Raw genomic sequence first — 22,499 nt, 5'->3', positions numbered from 1 at the left:
CCGCAGCCCACAGAGACATCACGTGAGCACACAGGGAGAGGATGGCCTCTACCAGCCAGGAAGCCAGCCCTCAGCCACACTGATTCTACCGGCACCTTGATCTTGTGGTTCCTAGACTCCAGAACTGGGACAAATAAATGTATTGCTGGGGAAACTGGGGAGACCCTGGGCTCTGGGGCCTCGACTCAAGCCAGACCCAAAGGAGTCCCGGAAGGTTCCTGGTCTCGTCAGAAGGAATTCAAGGACAGACACGCTGGTTTCCCACTCTTTCCTCTTCACTTGCCCAGGGGCTTCCTGTCATGGCGCCGCCATCGTGGGCCCGTCTGGTGGGATGGGGCTTCTCAGGAGTGCGGCCCGGACAGGCCTCTGACCTTCCCCACAGCTGGGCACGGCCACCTCCGTGCTGGCCTCCAGGCTTCCTGTGACAGCCGAACTAAATGCCTGCTCTGACATTGTTATTTAAGCCGCCAGCCTACGGTGTAGGCTCCCACAGCGTAAGCCAAGAAAGTACAGTTTGATTCAATCAGATTCTCAATTGGTAAAAGATAACTCTGTAAATCAAGATATTATCTACCTCAACACGGAACCCGTACGTAACTGCCCTTCTCGTAACTACCTGGTCTTCTGTACTTTGGTCTAAAGTGTGCAAACCTTGGTTGAGAAGGTTCGAAGGGACATGTTGAAAGATTTTAGCAGAGGAGTAGCGTGTAGATGGTCAGATTTGCATTAACAAACACCACATGAGGGGCGCCTGGGAGGCACAGTTGGTTAAGCGTCCGACTCTTGATCTTGGCCCAGAGGGTCGTGATCCCACAGTCCGTGGGTTCAAGTCCTGCACCGACAGCACGGAGCCTGCTTGGGATTCTGTCTCTCCTCTCTGCCCCTTCCCTGCTTGGGCTCGCACCCGCTCTCTCTCAAAATAAATAAACAAGCTTCATAAATATATGTTTTTAAATGAGGAAGAATCAAACTAGATTTCATTATTCAAGTCATGTTTACAGTAGTAGTTTCCTGAAAACGAGGATCACAGTTAATACATCCTTTTCCTCGTTCTATTCTTTATTCCTTCATCACACCTATTACTAGATGGAGTTGTTGTAACACATGGGGTATAGGGAACAATTGTAAGGTCAGATCTAATGTTTAATATCAAAGCAAAATATCTAATATTTATCCCCCAAAGTAACTACATGATTCAGACAATTAATAATGACAAAATCTCAGAGATCTACGTGGTTATGGATAATGGGGATGCCTGACTAAGGACAAAAGAATATAACTTTATACCAGGCTGACTTTGTTGACGTTGCTTCACTTATCGGGGAATCTAAACCCTATGTGTGCTGTTAATTTTTTTAATGTTTATTTGTTTTTGAGAGAGAGAGCGCGCCCACCAGCAGGGGAGGGGCACAGAGAGAGAGACAGAATCCAAAGCAGGCTCTGCACTATTAGCTCATAACCTGATGTGGGGCTTGAACTCATGAACCGTGAGATCACGACCTCAGCTGATCAGATGCTCAGTAGACTGAGCCACCCAGGCGCCCCCCATGTGTGCTATTTTCAGCACCTGATAGGAGTTCTGACATTTACAAGAATGACTGATACCTACACTCACAACTGGCCATCAGCATATAAATTTAAGATCCCAGATCTCCCTTGGAATAAAATAAAGGAAAATACCAAAAGAACTCTGAGGGCAAAACTGCTTGTGCAAATTAATATCGTTTGACCCCTCAAAAGCTAACCGCATTATATTCATGGTAGAATTGCTAAACGAATTGGTATCTTTGTGGGGAAATCATTGCATCCCATACTCTACTTGCTTGAAACATTTATGAATTAATAAAACTATCAGATCAGAATTAGAAAGCCCCGTCAGGGACGGGCCCTTCTGACTTGGCCTGGCACTGTCGCTAAATAAATCAGAAGCCTCTCTGAACATTCTAGTCAGTTTCCAAAATGTCCTTTCAGGAGATCAGTTTGCACAAAGAGATCGTATTCGGCTTGTTCCGTCCCTTTCCCAGGGGAAGGAATGCTGTGTTACAGTGATCTTGTCCCCCCAACCCCCTCAACCTCCCCACTCAAGACCTAACCAGCACCATTGCCAGAAGCAACTAGATTCTCCTTTCTTCCTGGCTTCTTTCCCTCCCATTGCCTCCCCCTGGCGGAAACTACCCAGAACTCTGCTGACAAAGGAATCAAAAAAAATATAATCTCTAGTCTTCTAGCCCTCGGGATACAAAGAAAAGCATGAGGTGGGAACAAAGACACAACAGACACACACTCATAAAGCAAAGGGTTCACCATGCATGGCCTTCTCTACAGCCACGACTTCTGTTCTGCTTTATTTCTTTCTCATAACACTCTAATCACAAGGGATTGTTTACAGCTTCTAAAATAGGTGATGGCTCTTCCTGCCTCAGGACCTTTACATGTGCTGTTTTCAAGGCCCAGAGTGTTTGTCCATCCGGTCACTCTTTGCATAACCTCCTATTTTTTTTTTAACATTTATTTATTTTTGAGACAGACAGAGAGAGAGAGAGAGAGAGAGAGCATGAACAGGGGAGGGTCAGAGAAAGAGAGAGACACAGAATCTGAAACAGGCTCCGGGCTCTGAGCTGTCAGCACAGAGCCCGACGCGGAGCTCGAACCCACGGACTGCAAGATCATGACCTGAGCCGAAGTCGGACACTCAACCGACTGAGCCACCCAGGCGCCCCAACCTCCTATTATCCTACTATTATTTTATGTCATTTTTCATAAAAAATTCATCTCTTGGTGACGTATTCCCCGAATCCTGATCCACATTACGCGTTCTGCAGCCATTCGCTGTTACTAGACCAGATTCTTAAACTCCTTATCAATTACCATATTTTACAAACACATATCTTATTTGTATTTGTGTTTAATGTCTGTAAACTTCACTAGCATGTAAGCCGAAAGTGGTCAGTATGGCAGCTAGTGTTTCACCAGAAAAAGGACGCTCAGACTGAATACTTTGAACTCGTCTCATTGGCGTGTGAAGAGCAGGGAGCAAGGTGTTAAGAAGTCACAAGGGACAGAGAAGCTGATCCATGGAGGCCGTCACCACCCCCCACCCTCCCAGCCCCAGAGGGCAATGGGAGGAAAGGGAATCTGGAGACAAAGGGTGCTCCTTCCTCTGTCTAAACTGCCAAATCCAGCCGGGAAGCCGGAGGGCAAAAGATTGAATTGGCCGATTCAGAGGTCAGCCTCCCCGCCGGTGAAGGAGGGGAGAGCAACTCTCTGGCCCAGCCCTTCCCCTTGTTCCCCGGCATTTCGTCTTGTCCTTTCCCACATGAAAACTCTGTATTTCCAACATGGGAGGGTGAACTGGCAGCCTGCTCACCGGATAGTTTCAGTTTGTTCAGAGACCCACCTTAAATTTAACATGTTACCACCTTCTTAGAAGGTGTCGGGGTAAAAAGTGAGAAATAATCAGCTGACATCATACAAAGCTACTAGGGATCCTGCTTCTGATCAGGAGGCTTAAATTAGCCATCTCACTTCCTTCTAAAAACTCATTCCTTATCACCCTGACCTCTGCGAGCACCTTAGCCGCATTCTTACACACATGGGGGTAAAATCTACGCCTTTATTCCCGTGGGACCCATGTCCTTGGAAGTCTTTTTTTTTTTTTAATTGTTCCGCCACAATGTTTTTAGTGCCCAGGGCTGGTGGCAAACGATACTTAGAAGCTTCTCTTGGTTCCGGTAGTATCTTTTTTGCCCCCATTGGATAACAGACACCCAATTACTTCCTGGAAATTGGGATGAATCATCCCAGCGAGAAGAGGAACTCTTTCCTCTGCCTATTGGTTCAGTGGCATGGAGAGACTAAAATGCGCAGAGGCCGTTCTCAGCCTTTAAATTTGTTGGAATTGACTAATCAATTAATTTGAAAACTGACAATGCTCCCTCCTGGACACATTTCTCTATTGGGCATGAAGACCTTCAAGCCCTCAGAGCTGAAGTTCACAGGGGTAGGATACAAAATTCTCCTAATGGATTACCGGGTGTAACAATGAGAGGGGCCATTCTCACCTTGACCCCTTGATTCCCAGATCCGTGTATTCTGAATACAGAGGGCATGGCTTTCTGTGTTGCCCGTTGTCTTAAGGCACGGTTGGAAGGAACACCCTGTAGGACAAAAACTTGAAGATCCTCATCTCAGTTAGTGGCATAATGAGCTTCCAGAAGGCCATTTCACAGTTCTATCAAGCCACTAGCTTCTGGGTGATGCGTGCACGTTATGACCGGTGAATACCATGGGTACAAGGCCATTGACTCAAAGTATGTGCCCGACTTAGAGGCACTGTTTGGGGTTCGGTGATGACGGGAAGGGTATCCTGTGGGCGGTAGGAGCTGAAACATATAAACAAGGAAAGCAAATTCAGACCCCAAATAGGTGTCTACCTTGTAAGGAAAAATCAGTGCTTCCTCTGTGAAAGAAGGGTCTGGTGTAATCAAATCGCTAACTAGTGGCCACTTGATGGAGCCCCGAAAGTGACCCGGTCAGGACGCTCAGCAGCGACCTCTGCCGTTGGCAAGCAGGACAGTCAGCAGTGATGGTGGCCCACTCAGCTGGGTGTTGGTGAGCGTTTGATTTGAACCTGCCCAACTCTGTACAGGGAGAATCTTGCCTTCGCTGTTTGGCCGGGGAAAGAGGTTAACTGATGCCCACAGAGAGGTCACCGTTTCCACCTGATGGTTAACAGCCTTCATGGGAGGAGCCCTCTGGTAATCACTTTGGGGTGACTCGAATGCATTCGGATGCACACCCAGTGCTGTGCTGACAGGATTTCCCTTACCCTTGGGCTGAGTTGTAACTTACAATGCACAGCCATCCAATCCTACTGGTGCTAGAATGCTCTGCAAAGCCAATCGAAACGGGCCATGACTGCCAATCCTCTGTTAACTGGTCTTAAGGAGTTCACCACGACCTTATTGAAGGAGGTTGAAGGAGACGTAGCCCGGCAGTAGGAACAGATACCAAAGGAGTTCAGACTGCATCACACACGCACCCCAGACCATCTCAGTTCTGGTCTTATCTATAGAATTTCACCTTCAAATAAGATGCTACTGTGAGTACCCAGTTGTATGATTCAGTAGATCATAGAACACCTGGGGAATATCTGTGGACACATATCTACTTTGTGTCCCAACGTCACGCATTCAGTGACTATAATGGCTCAGTAGGTGTCAGAGGCTACTTTTACATAAAGAATCGTTGTCATTAGAAGAAGCCATGGCCTTACTCTAAGTCCCCGGGTGTAGTACTCTTCATGAGGTTTGCAAGAGTCTCTTGGAGCATCCCCGTGCGCCACGGATAACCTGCACTGGGAGGAATGTGTCGCGAGGAGAGGGGAGGTCAGGAAAGCTTCCCGGACGAACTGAAGCTACTGGAGCCAACCGGGTGAAGAGCAGGCAGAGGGCAGGGCAGCCCGCCAGGGGGCAGGGCCGTCCCGAGGGGCTTCCGGTCCACGCCGGCAGCGCGCAGTCGGGTCCCGGTTCTGGCAGCCGGGCAGGCAGGAGGAAGAGGCCGGAACGAGGCCGGAGCCCCTGCGGGCAGCGCGGGGTGCGGGCCCAGGCCGGCCGGGCCCTCCCGACCTCCGGCAGGTGCACCGGGCGGCACCCAGCCGCGCGCTCCGGGGACCCCGGACCCGGACTGCGCGCCGGGCCCCGCAGATTCTGGCCGGTTGGGGCACAAAGGGGCCCCAGGATGCCTCTCTCCGAGGCAGCACGTCTCCAGCCTGCGGCCAGAGCGCAGAGGACCACGCGTCGTAAAACTCGGGCAGAGACCCGCGTGGGCGGGGACGTGGGAGTGGTGCGTTCCCGAGCGTTCCCGCCGCCGGCGAGGGGCCGCCAGGGTCGGCCACGCCCATGTGGCGGAACTTAATGTTCCTCCCCTTCGGTTTGCTCGCCAAGAGCACAGTATCCGAGCGGGGAGGGCGGAGCAGTCATCGGGGTGAGCAATTCAAAAAAAAAAAGGACGGACGGCCCAGTGCAGGTGTCTCCCGACGACACAGGTAGGCGTTGCTGACAAAGGAGGAAGCTCGGGCCGGGAGCTGGTGGCCCGCGGTGGCGCGCCGTGATCGTATAGTGGTTAGTACTCTGCGTTGTGGCCGCAGCAACCTCGGTTCGAATCCGAGTCACGGCAGGAGCGTGTGGAGCCCGCCTTTTTCGTCGCGACCAGGGGACGCCTGAGACCCGTGTCCTTCACCACCAGCCCGGCCTCGGGCATCCCTGTCTCTTTTTAGCGCTGTTCTCCCCAACCATGCCCAAGTCCCATGGCCCTGTGGGCACTGGCTGCAAGTCCCAAGAAGTGACAAAAATACACATAGAAACCTTTTCCTTTTCAACAGGAGGAAATGACTGTCCAAACGCAGACCCAGGTTGATGATGGCAGTCTTCCCTAGGGACAAAGGTCTGATTATGAATCACGCCTGCTGAGTATGGTGGCTGGGCCAGGGCTGAAAAACTGTGAGCTTCTGATCATCTGGAGAAAATTGGGGAGGGGGGAATACGGCTCAGAAGAATAACCCCTACCTCTAGCCTCTCCCGTTTCCAGAATGATTTAGAAAGGGGCAGGTGGACAGGTCAGGCGGGTGTGGGGAGAGCTGAGCTGAGGTGGAGGTGTCTGGAAGGAGACCCCCAAGCCCCCAAGAACTCCCAGGAGCTCGACAACCCACAAATGGCATCTCCTCTCTCCTGGGCCTTGTGGATTTTGAACTCTCAAAAAAATACCATTTGCTGTCTATTTTGTCATACTTTTGTAGCAGCTTTTAGCAATTTCCGCATGAAGATCTCCGATTTCCAAAAGCTTTCCCTTCCTAAGGCTTCAGTGGCCCCCGTTCCTTCCCCAACTGTCTAGGTGACGGAGGGTCTGACGCTCGCACCCACAAAGCTTCTGAGACGTTGTGACTGAGGCTTCTTGTACTGCCGGGGTCACCTCACGGGCAGCCCCAGTGGCCCGACCGCAGTCATACCAGTCACCCAGGGTCACCCGTACCGCATCTTCTCAGTTTTCTCTGTTACGTGTGTTACTTCCACTCAGTCTTACAGGGGCAAGGACAGGGATCAAGCGCGTGTTTTACATGGTGAGGACAGGGGTCAAGTGCGTACTGACCCAGAAGGACCAGCTCCTGTCGATTCTTTCGCCACCAGTGAACGAGGAGACTGGTTGAGAACAGAGACAAACGGCTTGGTCCGGAAGTTCTCCAGAACACATGTTCTCCGGCTCTTAGTGGCCCGAGGAGGTGGTCATGGGCTGTGGCCCAGAGGCCACCTCTTAGTAGCAGGAGGGTTAGTGTCCTCGGTCTGGGCCCGAACTCTCTTGTAGCACCAGGCGAGTGCGGGGTGAAGACCTACGCTCTGTGATTTGCTCAAAAGGCCCAGAGCTCGCTTGGCGTGTCCCGTATGTTTACCTGGTACCACGCGCGTGTTTCTATTAGATGTATATTGGATTTATATTAGATATATTAGATGCTCTGCTCATGGCTCTATTGTGTAACGTTGAATGAACCTCAGTGGCAAATCCGGTCTAAACCGAGCGGCGGGGGGTGATAAAAACCGCCTCGTCCAGGGAGTCCGTTTACGTAGGCGTGAATATCGGTCTGGGAGCCTCCTACACAGCGTGCCAGCCACGTCTGCAGACAGGAAACTGCCCTCCTCGACGGCACTCACGGTCCGGCTTTTAAACTTCCCTGCACCCCATCGTCCTCCTCTCCCAAGGGAAGCGAAGGAGAATTACCACTTCCTACAACTGTTCTGAGGATGTAAGGGCATGACGGGTGTGGTGGCACAAACCCCAAAGCGACCCAACGAGCCGTTGTCATTCTTGGCAAATAAAGAAAACGCGGAGGAAGGGCTTCGCGCGGTGCTGATGGTGCGGACACCGGAGCCAAAGTCAGCATCTTTTTAAGGGGCCTGACTGCCGCGCCGTGCCGTTTTGATGGGGAGAAGCTAAGAGCAGGAAGAGCTCTTTGTCCGTCCTCAGGATTAAGGTTTATTTCAAGATCTCGGGGAGGCCGCGGGTAAAGCCGATCGTGGCCAAGACGTTTGCCATAGTAGGTTATATACGTTCGGGGAAAGCACGCAGCGAGGTCGGGGGGCTGGGGGGAGGCAGATCAGAGGAAGCGTGGCCACAAGTCAGGGAATCAGGAAAAGGAAAGATTTACGTCCAAGAAGCTTTGTTATCCTGTGAGCGGAAATCAGAGGGAGCGCCCGGGGCAGGGGCCATTTCTCCCAAGAGGGCAGCAGGCCGACTCTAGACTCTACGTAGGCCGCACCAGCGCCTCCTTCGTGCTAACACGGCTGCTCAGATTGGAAAGCTTTTCAAGAGGAGAGGCGGAGGGCTTTTCCTGAAGGGCCCTAGGCAGGCTTTAGCTAGACTCGTAAAAGGGAATAGCCAGGCCTCACAAAGAACCCCGGGCAGGAGAGCTGCGTGCATACAGGTCCCGCCTGGGGACCAGCTGGGCAGTGAGCACGAGCTCCTGGCCCGCGTCCAGACACATCAGAGGCCGCCCCACACTTGACCCGAACGTCACCCGCGCGGGCCTCCCAAGGCCCGGCCTCCAGTCTTTCCTCTAAGTGTGAGGCCCGGGGCAGGACAGACCGTCCCGGACAGAGGCTGAAAGGCGAGAGGGACAGCAGCAGGCCCTAAGCTGAACAGAACAGGTAAGAGCGGGCTCAAGGGACAGAGAGACATCGATCTGCCTCACAGCTCTCGGTAGAATTGTTAGCCATCCTCCTCCACCGCCGTGGCTAAAATGCCTAAACGCTTTGCTTTTCGTATTTCAGCCTTTGATCCGCCTATCATGAACTTCGACGTACATTCTGAAGTGTGGACTTTTCCCCAACACGTGTAATGGAGTCAGGAAGACTTAATGAAGAGTGGACATGCCCTCTGGACCCGCCCTGCCGCCCCCGTCGGATATGATGGTTTCATTATTGGCCTCGATATCGTGCCATCCGTTCTGTTCCACTGGCTTACTTCTAGATCTCTGCGAAAATGCCGTGCATATTGTTATCCTTTACGGTACATCTAGTATTTACGAGAGGAATCCGTCCTACTTTCTTTATCTTCTTTTTAAAAATGATTTAGCTGGCGTGGGTGCCTGGGTGGTTCGGTCGGTTGAGCGGTTGAACAGCCGGCTCTTGACTTCGGTTCAGATCTTCCAGTTCGTGAGATCGAGCCCCACGTCCGGCTCTGCGCGGACCGTGCAGAGCCTGCTTGGGATTCTCGCGCTCCCTCTCTCTTTGCCCCTCCCCACTCTCTCTCTCTCAAAATAGGTAAGTAAACATTTTAAAAAATGAGTTAGCTGGCTAAATCTCTCCGGTTCTTCCAAGTATTAGGATCTGTTGGAGTTCTGACGGAACTCTCATTTAATATATATAATTTTAAAGAGACTTCGTATTTTTCCCTTATAAAGCATTTTCTCCCCTTGATACAGTGTTTCTCTGTGGTGACTTAAGCAGTTTTTCATATCTCTCCATAATATTTTAGAACTCTTCCTGTGTAAACATTATCCATAATTTGTCAGATTCATTCTTGGGTATAATTTTTTAGGCCTTATTTTCTGTATGTTTCTGAATTAAAATTACGCAAAGTAGCAAGCGTGCTAAACTCAGGTATTGACTTTAAACGTTCCTCGATCCTCTCTTTTCTCTATGGATAATATCATATTATCTGCAACTAATGATTCCTTATGTATTCCTTTTCAATTCTTATATAGTCCCTTCCAGTTTGAAATCGTCCTAACAGACCATGATTGCTCCTCCCACAAGGAATGAGTGACCTTAATTTTATTTGCACGGCTTTCTATAGGTCTTACTTCAATCCCAAATTCACGCACAAGTTACTGAAATCTCTTCCGAGGGTGTCTCTCCACATCCCAGTTTCTCTCAGCTTTGCACCTCCGGGAAGAATTGCTCCCCAGACCTTCCTGAACCCCCGCAATCCCACCCCCCTCTTGCCTCACATTTGCATCTGGAACTTTCTGTATCCCCAGTCTCCCTGTTTCTCAACTTGCATTTTCATTTGTACCTAGATCCTGGGGAAGGCAGGAGTAAAGGTAAATTTCACAGGGCAAAGCACTTTTGAAAACATCTCCCACGCTCATACTTGACGGATACTTGGGTTTCACGTGACATCTAGGGTGGATTTGGTCTTCTTGAAGACTGGAAGCCGTTGCCTCACTGTCTTCTAGCTTCTGGCCTCCATCTTGAAAAGTCAGTGAGTCTGTCAACGGATCTACTTTGTGTTTTCTTCCCCCCCCCCCCCCGGAATATTTTAGGCTCTTTTCTATTTCCTCAGTAGTTAAGTATCAGATTATTTTTATCCTTTTTACTGAATATTCAGTGATCCCTGACCACCTAGAATTTTTTGCGTAGGGCTGGGATGTGTACCGGATTCGGGGGGGGGGGGGTCTCTTCCTTGCATTTTCCCTGTTATTTCTAGAAGTAATATTACTGGAATTTTGCACATCCTTGGCTTTCCCTCTATCATACTTATTTTTTTTTCTCTCCTTCAGCACTATGTTTTTGATCTTCCAGGATACTACCACACTTTATGATCCGCTTTGTGGATTTTTCATTTCTGCTCTTACCCCTTTCTTTTACAGAAGCCTCTTTCCCCGTGTCGACAGGCCTGTTCCGGCATTCGGTGCGGTCTCCCACCTCTCTGGGCATATCCGTTTGTTCTCCGCATGGTTCTATCCTAGCCTTGATCCTCTCGGCTCTTCTCCCCCGTCTTTTATTCCCTTTCTGTAACAGTCTTCAAATACGTAACAACGCTGGCTTCTCCGTGCCTGGTCAAGAGCAGAGCACTCGCAAGGGGACTGGCAGCTCCGGGTGTCTGTGGTGGAGGAGGACTGGGGCCGGCCCGGGAGGCCCCGGGAGGTCCGGTGTCCCTTGTTTGCAGCGCAGAACCGCCCCCGCAACCGCGTCCGGCGCTGGCGGCCGGGAGGCGGGTCGCCCCGGCCCGGAGGCCCAGGCTGCGCACTGCTGACCTGAATCCCTCGCTCAGGGTTGCGGTTTTAGGAATCCCTGCACATCGGGCGCTCGGTGTCTTGGGGAGAAAACTCGGGCTTCACGGGCGCCGGTTCCTTTCGGCCTCTGACGGCGGCTGGACGTGGCAGGAAACGAGACTCTTTTTCTGGGACCCCCTGACGCTGCTGCACCCGCCTCCAGCTGAGCGATGTATGAAGGTGAATCTCCCAAGCGGTCCGCGGTTCTGGTTTTCCATCGGCGCTGTCAAAGCCTAAAGTTTAAAAAAACAAAACAAAACAAAACAAAAGCCGCTAAAATTGAAGCTGAAGGGCAAGCCCGCTCGGTTTGCGTCCGACCGGGCGCGGAAAAGAAGCGCCACCGGAGCTGGTTCCACTGGGGATCGAACCCAGGACCTTCTGCGTGTAAAGCAGACGTGATAACCACTACACTATGGAACCGCAAGCCGGCAGAGGCCTGCAGGTCTCTGCATACAAAAGTTTCCGAGCAAACACGTCGAAGGAAAACCGTTTCTAGTCCCCCCACCGCCCCGGAAAGAGAACGAGCCCGTCCGCGCCGAGGGAGTCGCGGCCCGGACTGCGCCCCCGGCGCGTCCCGCTCGCGCCCCAGCTTGAACCATCCTCGAGCCAAGTCCCGTGGGAACACGCGAGAAGAAACCAGGGGCGGCAGCGTTCTCGACTGGTGCCCCCTCGGGGCGCGCCTGGGCTACTCCGGGTTCCTCCGCTGGTTCAAGACGCGCCTGGTTTCGAGCTGCGACCCCCAAGTACGCATGTCTGGCATATTGATTATTCTGAGTTAAAGGCGCTGGAAAAACAGGAGGGGAAGGAAGAACTCTCTCGCTTGCCTTTTTCCTCCTGAGAGCAGGAGGTAAAGGAGCCAGGTGAGAGGCGCCCTCCCTGTCCCAGGGGGAAGGACCCTTCTGATCACCGAGACCAGGCCAGGAGAAATCTGCACCGAACCCGGTTAAACCAACCCTTACCTGCTACTCACTTGGCCCCAGCTCACTGTCCTAGGCCCAGACCCCTTCTCTTGCCCGGCTTTCCCAACGTGCCTGCAACCTAGCACGTGAGCACCGGGCTCTAACTGCTTTGAGACTTTGTGTGAGCCCTCCCCCCCCCCCCCATGTCAAAATTGCTTCATGAAATGTGTGTTTTTATCAACCTGTTTTATATCAGTTTAATCTGTAGGCCCGGCCAGAAACCCTAAAAGCTTAGAAGAGAGAGTTTACCTCCCTTACACAATCTTTCTCTCTCTCTCTCTCTCTCTCTCTCTCTCTCCCTTCTTCTGACACAATGCGGCTGTGACCGTCTCCGGGCAAACTCCAGGCCCCACTCTCCAGAGCCTCGGTGAAGGGCTGGGAGCCTTTTGAAAGTCAAGTCACCGGTGAGGGCCACGAGGCCGAGGACGCTGTGTGTGGGCCATGTAATCCCGGGTGTTCCTTGGTGTTGTCCAGGCTCTTCTCAGTTTTCATTTCTGCTTAGGATCAAATTACAGCAGACTTAGACGCTGATGGACTTGAGGCGGTTAGGCCGAATCCGTGGTGGGCGAAGACCACGATGCAAAGATCCAGTCGTGCCCCCATTAAACGCTGCCTAGCAGGATTTTTGCCCCCAGCTCTTGTCCTGAGGTGCAGGATTACAGGAGAGAGAAAAATAAGCAAAGAGCCTGAGAACAAAACCAGAGATGCATAGGTTTTCCGGAACCAGTAAGAGGGGTTTCCAGTCCGTATTGAAAAGGACCAATTAGAAGACAAGATTATGTGCCACAAGTAAGGATTGGACCCCCGCAGACTTTAAGTTCAGAACCTTACCCACTCATCCGTCACAGCAACTTAGAACTGGGATCCTCCTATCTTTTTCTTCCAGGAACCAAAATACTTGTTTTCAGTTTCGGGAGCCTGCGATTGACGTCAGAGGTCTACGCAACTGCGGCCCAGGCTTACAAGAATATAAACAAAAACCAAATCTTTGCAAGGTTGTCTGCTGGGAAATTCATAAAATATCATTCAAACCGTGTTTTACTAAGATATATTCTTTACAGGGGCGCCTGGGTGGCTCAGTCGGTTAAGCGTCTCACTCTTGATTTTGGCTCAGGTCCATGATCTCACGGTATGTGGGATCGAGCCCTGCATCGGGCCATGTGCTGACAGCACAGGGCCTGCTTGGGATTCTCTCTCTCTGCCCCCCCCCCTCTCAAAATAAATAAATAAACTTCTAAAAAATAATAAAAATAAACTAAAATAGATTCTTTCCATGCTATGACTTGTACTGTGTGTGCAGACATATGTTCTAACAGGAAAAACACATAATTTTATGAAATACGTAATTGCATAAGAAACGTGAAGCAGCTAAGAGAAAGGAAACGTGGGACGCTAAGTGAGCAAGTTCACCTGCTGGGCACCCTTACCAAACCAAAAAACTCTTGAGAACTGGAAGACACAATTCCAACAGATTGTCATAAAAAACCAACACACTTATCTAGAAAAGTAGATGGATCGACGTCTCAAACGTGAAAAAGAAAATCGACACATTTTTTGTTGAGAGAGAACAGTTTTTAACTTAGTAACAGAGAAAGGCCCTTTAAGCCTAACCTCAAAAGGGCAAACCATGGGGCGGGGGTGGGGGGGGTGGGGGGGTGGGGGGGGAAGACAAACCCTTAACAAAAGTAAGGATCCGCCATTAGGTTCCTCCATCAACAGGCCAGTGGGTAACATAACGGGGGACGATCTTTCCAGATCCCAGATTCACAGCGGTCTAATAACCACGATACACCAACAGCCCCTGCGAATCAACATGAAAGATACATCAGCCTCAGTAAGAACACAGGCGGATTATAAGAGTCCATGCCAATGGCCAACAAACATATAAGCAAATGCTCAAAATCTTTAGAAAACATAAAGGCAAACTTTGAGGCAACAGCGATGAGACGCATCGCTCTACACATATTAGATTACAAAGTAGAAAGCTGACTCGTGCTGAGCGTCGAGACCAGGATAAAGGGGCGTGCAGAGCGGTGGAGTGTGGGCTGGAGAGCACGCTGGGATTACTTAGCCATTCTGCTCCTACACGCACATCCCAGTGTATGTAAAGGGGGTGGATGAAAAGGCGGTGTTATTTGGAACTGGGGGGGGGACCTGCGGGGGGCAGTGGAGGCAACCTGGGTGAGTCCATCACTGGGACTGAAGAGAGGAAACAGTGGGAGCGCCCACTATGGGAATTTATACGGCATTAGAAGCAACGACTTTGGAGCACAGGACAACTCTGATGGATCTTGAAGTCAGTATGTTTTTTTAAACATAATTTGTTGTCAAACTGGCTTACCTAGTCATAATCTTTTTGAAAGGCATAAAACTAGATAATATGGCATTTATGTAAATGTGTAACATATGTGCACGGAATTTCAACTTTGCAAAAAATACACCTCTAAATGGCCGTACCTTAAACAAACGAGCTGGTACCGGGAGAGGAATGGCAGCAGGACCTGGGGACGAAGGGAAAGCATAACCCTCAAGCGACACGAGAAAAGGCCATCCGGGTTAGGTACAGGCTAGGCCGGCTGGGAAGAGAGCCAGGGGGGCGGGGCTGGTGTCCAGAGGAAAGCAGGTGTACAGAGATCTGCCTGTCCCCAGGAGATCTCCGAAGTGATCTGTCACCCCTGCAGCGTCTTGCCCTTTGTGGCTGCCCAGGAACGCACGTGCCCTTGTCGCTCAGAGCGCACAAAGCAGCATCTAAACGTCTCAGGATGACGGCCCCACCTGCTCTCTCCACGCTGAGCCGCACTCAGGCCCCAGGTGCCACAGTCCCCTTCTGCTTTCGTCCACCTGGCGCAGGACAGGCCGTGTGACTCTGCTAAGACCCCCGCCCTGCGCCAAGCCCAGATCCCACAGCATCCCGTGGGGGTTATCTGTCACACTCTGCCCCGGATTCTCCTTCTCCGTACCCTCTTCTCAGTCCTTCTGTCTTGACAGAGACCAAGGCGGTTTTAACCCAGCGGGTCAATCCGCGAACGGAACGAGACTGTGCCAGGAGTAAAGTGTCCTCCTGCGGAACTCCCCACCGAGCAACAGATCTGTTGGGGTCCAGACTGTCTTGGAAAGAAAGGGCCTGACAGTGGCTGGTCTGGGCACACTGGAAGCAGGGCGGCCCCAAATCTGCCTCGGTGTGTGCTCATCTCTGCTTGCTGTCCTGAGCCAAGTTAGACATAACAGAGCGACGCGTGACAGTCTTGCTCCAGAGCAGGAAATCAGCTCAGAAGGTTGCCCCGTGGGTTTGTAACCTGGCAGTAGTCGGATTCGTTCTTACATCCCCCCTTATCTCTCTGGCGGGTGGGGGGGGGGGGGGTAGGGGTTGGGGCAAATCGTTGGAACGTGTTTTCTTCGCCTCCCTCTAGAACACAAATTCTGTCAGAAAAGGAAGTTTTGTCTATTTTTTGTTCACTGTTCTATCGCCCATACCTAGAAAAGGGCTTGACCGGCTAGTGACTCCCGATTGCGGACAAAGGATTTAAAGAAGAAACAAAATTAAAATCTGTTGCAATAACCAACGCGTCCTCTAGATGGCGAGAGTCGCCATGAAATAGGAATTTAACCCATTTTTCATTTGAAAAATTTTAAACCTTTCTTGCATTGAAGAATGCATCTTCTTTAAATGTTGGAGGTTTCCGTTTAAGTACACTCTCGGAAACACAGATATCGTCTCTTGGTCACAAAATCAAGTGAGTTTCTGACAAGTTGCTACAACTCACAGAAAACGGTATAAATATGATATAACTGAACATAAACTCAAAAAGGGGCTCTGTGGCTTAGCTGGTCAAAGCGCCTGTCTAGTAAACAGGAGATCCTGGGTTCGAATCCCAGCGGGGCCTTCTTTGTTTAGTTTTCTGTTTTTCCATGGTGGAAGGTGCCACTAAATACCTCAGAGAGGCATTAAAGAATCTGTGTGGCGGGTAAGCCTGCGCTGAATTGTTATTCCAGGCGAGGAGAGTCTCTTGCCAGGTCACTGCCATCCCATTATGAGGGCCTGGGGTGAAGGGAAAATGAGGAAGGTTTCTGTAGTTGATAGAAAGTGACGGGTTTGCGGATGGCAGGTAAGACTGGGTTAAGAACTGAGTGACAGGTGCCTTGCAGTAGAGATAGAAAGCAATGCGCCACACTGTGGCTTGGAGGTTCGGTCCCAGATCTCTGAACCTGGGACATCTTCAGCTGAGGGAGTGTGGTTGTCCATGGGAATAAGCCAGGGTGTCAGACTCCGATTTTATTTTTTGAGATCAAGTAAGAGAACAGTGGCCAGACTTGGACCCTCACCACTTTGGTTTTGTGCGGGCCCGGGAACCGCCGCCTTTGTGCATCAGATGCACGTTCTGGGCAAACGGGAGAGACTGGAGCTCCGGGAGGAAATAAACCACAAACAGACTGGCGCCTTCCTGAATCTACGGAGCCCTGGCCTGCGCACTGGGCTTTTCTGTTTTATGTAGAGATCTCGAAGGTTCTGACCGGGGTCCCCTGAGAGTCACTGTCTCTTCACCTAGCGCAAGCGGCCCAGCCCGGCGCCCGGCGTCCCGTACACACCGCAGCAACCCTGAGTTCATCGTTTATTCATAGCAGTTCCCCCCGCCCAACTTCCAAAGGAATGTGAACAAACAAGACAGCGAAGGTGGAGGACTAGGCCACCCCCAAATATGCCACTTGGGCACAAGGATTATTGTGAGCTGAAAGCAAGAGAGAGGAATTAGGACAGAAGTTTGACAAGAGACCCTTGTGCCCTCTCTGCGGGGAAAGACGGAGGTTCACCCCCAGACAACCTTAGACCCCAACAGCCTGGAAATCAAATAACAAACTTTACTGACTGGCCTGTCTCTCTGCCCTTGGCCTGACACGCTTTCCTTTGTTCCATGACTTCACCACAAATCCACTGTTCTTTGTTGAAGATGCCACGTAAGCTGGACTTCTAAGCCACGGCGACAGTTACTTGTTCTCCCCGGGTGTCCCCACCTGTACCCGGGGCAAACGGGTTAACAAACTTCGGTCGGTTTTTCCTTCTTACTCGCTCGTTACCGGGGTCTCGGCGAAGACCTCAGAGAGGCAGCGGGGCACTATCTTTCCCACCTCAGTCACAAGCCTCGAGTACCTCTAATTCTGCAGGATTGCTGCTTGTGAACCCGATCCAGTGAAGGCTGAAAACACCTTGGGAACCCAGACATCACATATTAGTGTCACTCCTGCCTGTTCCCTACCAGAAACTTGGGCGGGGAGGGACAGGTATGCCACAGGTATGTCAGGAAGTGGCCCCGAACAATCCGTATCACAAGTAGGAAGTCAAACTCACAAACCGAGGGCCAAACTCTGCCCACGTGACACTGTCCGATGCTCCAAAGTCACGACAATTACAGGGAGGCCTCCTCCATATTAGCTCATCGGCAGACCCCACTCGCGGCCTGGCTGATGGGTAAGGAAATGGAATCGTCTCTCCTCTCTCGCTTGCCACATTTAGGACAGGAGGAGGCAGGAAGTCAGGAGGAACGACAGAAGACGACACAGAACGCAGGATGCCAACGTTTCAAGGTTTGCAAGACAACAGATTCAGTGAAGATTTTTTTTGAGAGAGGACAGGAAATCTTAGGGAGAGAACAATTAGAACAGATCCGAGAAAGCAAGACAGTCAGATCAAAATAAACAAACAAAAAGGCCTCAAACGAAAGGAAAAATATTTGGAAGTAAGAATATCTGACCGTTTACCAGCAGCGGCCTTGGTTTTTAAACAGACTTGTGAATCAAATCCTGAAATATGGCTTTTAAGGATCTGTTTGTTCGTTTACCTAACATGTACGTTCTGGAACGGGCAGAACACTTCTCACGCTGAGGATCAATTAGATCGCGAGAGCCTCCTGTTTCTTGTTTCGTTCTTCAGCGTTCCAGTCGGTTCCCCTGGGAGGGAGGTCAGAAGCCCGGGATTTCACGGGCCCTTTACGCTGGAAAGCTGCAGTTGAAAAACACTGTAAACAGTTGAATAAACTACATCTTGAAGGTTTAAGTATCTAAAATACGAACTTGACTGGAAATGCTTGTTCCGTTACAAACAATCCCAACACGCAGTTTAAAAAATTGTACTTCTTAGCGCATCTCGAGATCGCACAGTCGGACACAATCCACGCTGGTAACATCTCAGCAATGGTGTGAAATCAGTTCCAACCTCATGGACTCCTGAAGCCAGGACAGTGTCAGATTGTCCCAGGGTGTGGAAGAACATAATGATGGGCAAAATTGGCAGGTTAATTTTATTTATCCCCATTTAGAATACCTGAGTTTGAAGAGCCACGGAATATACCAAAATCTGGGAAGGTTTGCTTCACTTTGATGTGTTTGTTCCTTTGGTTAACTGCTCGGTGCCCTCACCCATAATATGACCGGTTCTTTCTGTTTCCCCTGTGTAACCTTCTCTGACAGCAAATATTCTGTTTTTTTAGCAGAATAAGCTTTATAGTTTACACTGATTATGTCGTCCTTCCTGAAGAAAACAAAGGTTTCTTACATAGGAATAATGTCGTTTACAGTCATGTTACCTTCTGTGCTTAGTTTTAACTGTTTTATTGTAACTTTGAAACCAATAACCACGTAAGTTCTCCAGCAATCATGGTTTGTTTCCTCTCCTAAGTGTTCAAATGTTCTGATCGGTTTTAACCTTTGCCTTCCCCCAATCGAATCCTAAATGTCAACTAAAACCTTCAAGGTACTGTTTCCACCTACACCTGTGGTTGAGACTTCCCCCGAAGGTGCCTGGAAAATCCTAACGATGCGTTCTGTCCCCTTGCAAAAGGGCAGATAGTGAAGAGAACCAGGGCTATTTGATAGGCTATTGTTGATGAGTTGCACAGGAAGAGGTGAAAATCAGAAGGGATGCCAGAAGGAGGGGGAGGGGGAGGAGGAAAGGAAGGAGGAGGAGGAGGAGGAGGAGGAGGAGGAGGAGGAGGAGGAGAAAGGCCTAGGCTTCCCTAAGTCAGATTTGCATGGCTAAAACGTTAATATAAATATTTCAGAAATTGTACACCGAATGGGAAATTCCTGGAGACTTATCAGTGCTCTTACTGCCCATGACATGTTTCCACCAACATAGAAAGTCCTGGTGCTGTTTTCTCTGATATTACACAACAGTAGTGAAGTTGTCATCAGTCAGAATTTTAGCTATTTTTTTAAACGTTTACTTGGTCGCCACTTTACTTCCTTAATTTGACTCTAGCATCTTCTGGGCTTCTGAATTTCAAATGGGATTTACATCACTTGCCTATGGAGTCTAATTAATGTCTAAATATGTAGAACTTACTCCAGACTTACCACAACTGTCTCATATTGTTGATATATTATTCTTACTATGTGATTTGTATATCTGCAGCATATTAGGTCTCAGGATTATTATATGTCTGTTTCAAGACTTTTTCTCTGTGGGAATTACGTTCATCCACTGCTATAAATCCCATGCGGTGTTTTCTATCTCCTTTGAAACTATGGTAGATCACTATGTCGGTAGCTATTCTGTCTAAAACTCATTTTGGATTGGCTTTCTCATCTCGTTTTTGTATCACAGAAACAACCAAAACTCCTTAGTGGCGGTCTCCTCGTTACGAATTCTCACCAGATCTCTTGCTTTTGAAAATCGTTAAGTAATAAATTAATTACGGCCCCTTTAAATCTTCTGACATCTATACATAGTCATTCTGTTTTACTTCACTTCCCCGAAAGCGTCTGCAATCAGCCGCAGGCCAGCTTTATCTTCGACAAAGCACAAGTCTTCAAAGCCTCACAGGAGAAGACCACGCCAGCAGATATGCTTGGTTATAGACTCCTGATGGCGTGGCTTCAACAACATTGCGCCCATAACCGTCCTACCGAGCCTGGAGTTCCAGAATTCTGCTCCAGAAGCCCCCTGAGTTCTGGAAACTGTGCTGGGGCGATGAAGGGACTCGGCCAGCAGAAAGATGCTTCCTGATCAGAGAAGAGAGAGAACACACTTTACTAAGTGTTCGCGTTATGTACGTGGCAGCACCAAAGTGACAACAAAATCATGTCAGAATCTCACTCCTTGTTTATAGTAAAGCTGAAGAAAGAATAGGAACTTCTCTGTATCTCCTTGAGAAGCCTGTGGCTGCACCCTATGACGGTCTCCCGGAAATCTCATGGCGGACCCCTGAGCTGATCCTGGAGGCACATTTTTACCTATCTAGAGGCTATCTGGCCCACAGCCTTAGAGACACTCTACACTGTAAACACTGAAGACTGAACTTAATCCATAGAGATATCTGTCTCTATTCTGAAGATTCCAGTAAGGACTCAGATTGACTAGGTGTCCACGGAGACCCTGCATAGGACAGGGAGGGGAGACAAGGGCACTTTTCCCTACAGAAACAGAGAAAAACGTTGTCATTTACCCTGACACCCTGTTAACTCAAGATCTGGTGGAACAAGAATTACATAGGACTGACTGAGGGATGACTTAGTCTTTGTTTGGAATAGTGTGCAGCTGCTATAGGATTCTACCTTCTAGATCTACAAAGAAGCCCTTTCTCTTTCCTCTTAAGGATCTATGCTAGGAGTTGTAACAGTTTAGTAGACTTCACTTTTGTGAACTGAAACAGTTGAACATATCCTATTGTCTAGCAACGCGCTCATTTGTCTATCTATCTGACTCATCGTTTTAACTTCTCCTGAAAAAATTACCTTTGAACACATCTATACAAAATTTCCTTCGATCAACGGTGTGCTTTGGAGCTCTATCCTACGGTTTCGCACAGAAAGTGTTTTATCCACATTATCACAGAAAATGGAAGAAAGCTGTCCTCTTCCCGTCCTCTCTCCAGCCCTGCTTGTGTACCTCCCGACTCAGGGGGGAAATGGATTGAAAAGTTCTCATTCAGCTTCTGGCCAGCTGGACCAACTCGACTGAAAATGGGCTGTGTCCTAAGAGCGTATAACAGTGGCTGTGCCATGTGCCGGCTCTGTGTAGATGCTCCAAGACACAGAGAGTAGGAAAAAGCAGGATGCGAAACAGTGCGCACAATGTAACACTTTATGCCACACTGAGAGAAATGCATGTTCCTATTTACAGAGGCACGCGTAGAGGAGAATATACAAGAAAGGGAGGGTAGCACTTCCTTCCACAGGGGAGACAGTGGTGACAGGTGGCAGAGTGACCCGAGAAGCAGCCCATGTAGTTACTGATACCAGAAGGTATTACCTTATCCGAGCCAGCCGGAAACCGGGAGGCTCATCAGGCTCGCAGGAAGGGGTAGAAGGGCCGGGCTCCGTGCTGTGGGCGCGGGGCTGAGTCTCCTCGCAGGCTGTGGGCGAGCGCAGGTCCGCCCAGCTCAGCATCGGCCTGTCGAGTCCTCGTACTTCACACCTGTGGGTGCGGTATTTCACATACAATGAAGTACTGAATATTCCTTGTTAGTTTTTTAAAATAGGTTTTTCAGCCTTTAGCTTTGCGCCCGGCACTGTTCTTGACCTAGAGGGTGCAGCACCGACCACACAGACGAAGCCCCGCTTTCTGGGATTCACTGAGCATCTCCTAACGTCCCCGGCCCCACGCTCCAGGCACTGCTTACGTTACTATTTAATCAGTATGGCTCATGTCACTTTCGTGGCTGCCCGGAACTCGGCCACAGGGGGAAGCGCAGGGCACGTGGGCGGCCAGCGGGGCAGAGCCAGCGGCCTGGAGAAGCCGGTGGAAAGAACTCCGGGAAAGATCGGCGGGCGCTAGGACCCGGGGCAGGACCTCCGGAAAAGGACCGGGCGGGCGCTAGGACCCGAGGCGGCCCGAGGCTTCCCGCGCGCCCGCCGAGCGTGCGCGGCCTTGACCCGAGCTCCTGCTCTTTCCGGGGGTCCGGGGCGGCCCCTACTCCGGACGGAGGGAGCAGCCGCGGCGGCGAGCGCCTCCGGAAGCCCGGACTGCCGCAGGGCAGGCTCTCCCGAGGGGCGCAGGCCCTGTGACCGTCCCTACCGCCCCGCGTTCCCTCCCTCCGTTCCTTTACAAGCCCTTCCAACCGGACTCACGGGCGCCATTGCTTTTTTCACAAAAACAAGGCTTCCAGAAGCACCGCTCGGCAGTGGCGGCGTAGAACTCTCCGTAACAGCTGTAGGGCTGCAGATTCCACGTGACGGGGTAACCGCAAAAGGAAAAACAGCACACAGCGTGGCCCGTACGGGGATCGAACCCGCGACCTTGGCGTTATTAGCACCACGCTCTAACCAACTGAGCTAACCGGCCCGCCTTGGCGCGCTCGCTTTACTTACGTACTTTAAAGTCACCACGAACCAAGGGTGACGAGCGCCTTTCCCTACGGAAGACTCGGACACGCTGTTTCTTCTAGAAGGAAAGGGAAAGGAGACGTCCCAGGGTCGACACAGCTGAGCCGGGCTCCTTCCCGGGAAAACCCGGTCCTTCCCAAACTGCAGAAGCACATAGACGGCGCCGAGCGGGGCTT

At 50.5% G+C, this 22,499-nt stretch overlaps 1 long non-coding RNA gene and 4 other non-coding genes across 6 annotated transcripts; 2 read left to right on the top strand and 3 right to left on the bottom strand.

The window, feature by feature from the left end:
• Positions 1-6,105: 6,105 nt before the first annotated feature.
• On the top strand, positions 6,106-6,177 carry TRNAH-GUG. The gene has a single exon. It is a non-coding gene; the product is annotated as a tRNA-His (tRNA).
• A 5,217-nt stretch (positions 6,178-11,394) lies between these two features.
• Positions 11,395-11,467, bottom strand: TRNAV-UAC. Its single transcript has one exon. It is a non-coding gene; the product is annotated as a tRNA-Val (tRNA).
• Positions 11,468-13,538: 2,071 nt separating this feature from the next.
• On the bottom strand, positions 13,539-22,426 carry LOC122489144. 2 transcript variants are annotated; one of them, XR_006298842.1, is made up of 5 exons: positions 22,313-22,426; positions 21,251-21,415; positions 18,323-20,001; positions 17,841-18,017; positions 13,539-13,807 (listed from the first exon to the last, which is right to left on the bottom strand). It is a non-coding gene; the product is annotated as an uncharacterized LOC122489144 (long non-coding RNA). The 2 variants fall into 2 exon arrangements; XR_006298841.1 differs by having other exon boundaries at positions 17,841-18,001.
• On the top strand, positions 15,817-15,890 carry TRNAT-AGU. Its single transcript has one exon. It is a non-coding gene; the product is annotated as a tRNA-Thr (tRNA).
• Positions 22,209-22,282, bottom strand: TRNAI-AAU. The gene has a single exon. It is a non-coding gene; the product is annotated as a tRNA-Ile (tRNA).
• Positions 22,427-22,499: the final 73 nt, after the last annotated feature.

The sequence above is a fragment of the Prionailurus bengalensis genome, chromosome B2 (assembly GCF_016509475.1).
Source record: "Prionailurus bengalensis isolate Pbe53 chromosome B2, Fcat_Pben_1.1_paternal_pri, whole genome shotgun sequence".
Lineage (NCBI taxonomy): Eukaryota > Metazoa > Chordata > Mammalia > Carnivora > Felidae > Prionailurus > Prionailurus bengalensis.
Note: the sequence above shows the minus strand (reverse complement) of the source record. Positions and strands in the feature narration are given on the sequence as shown.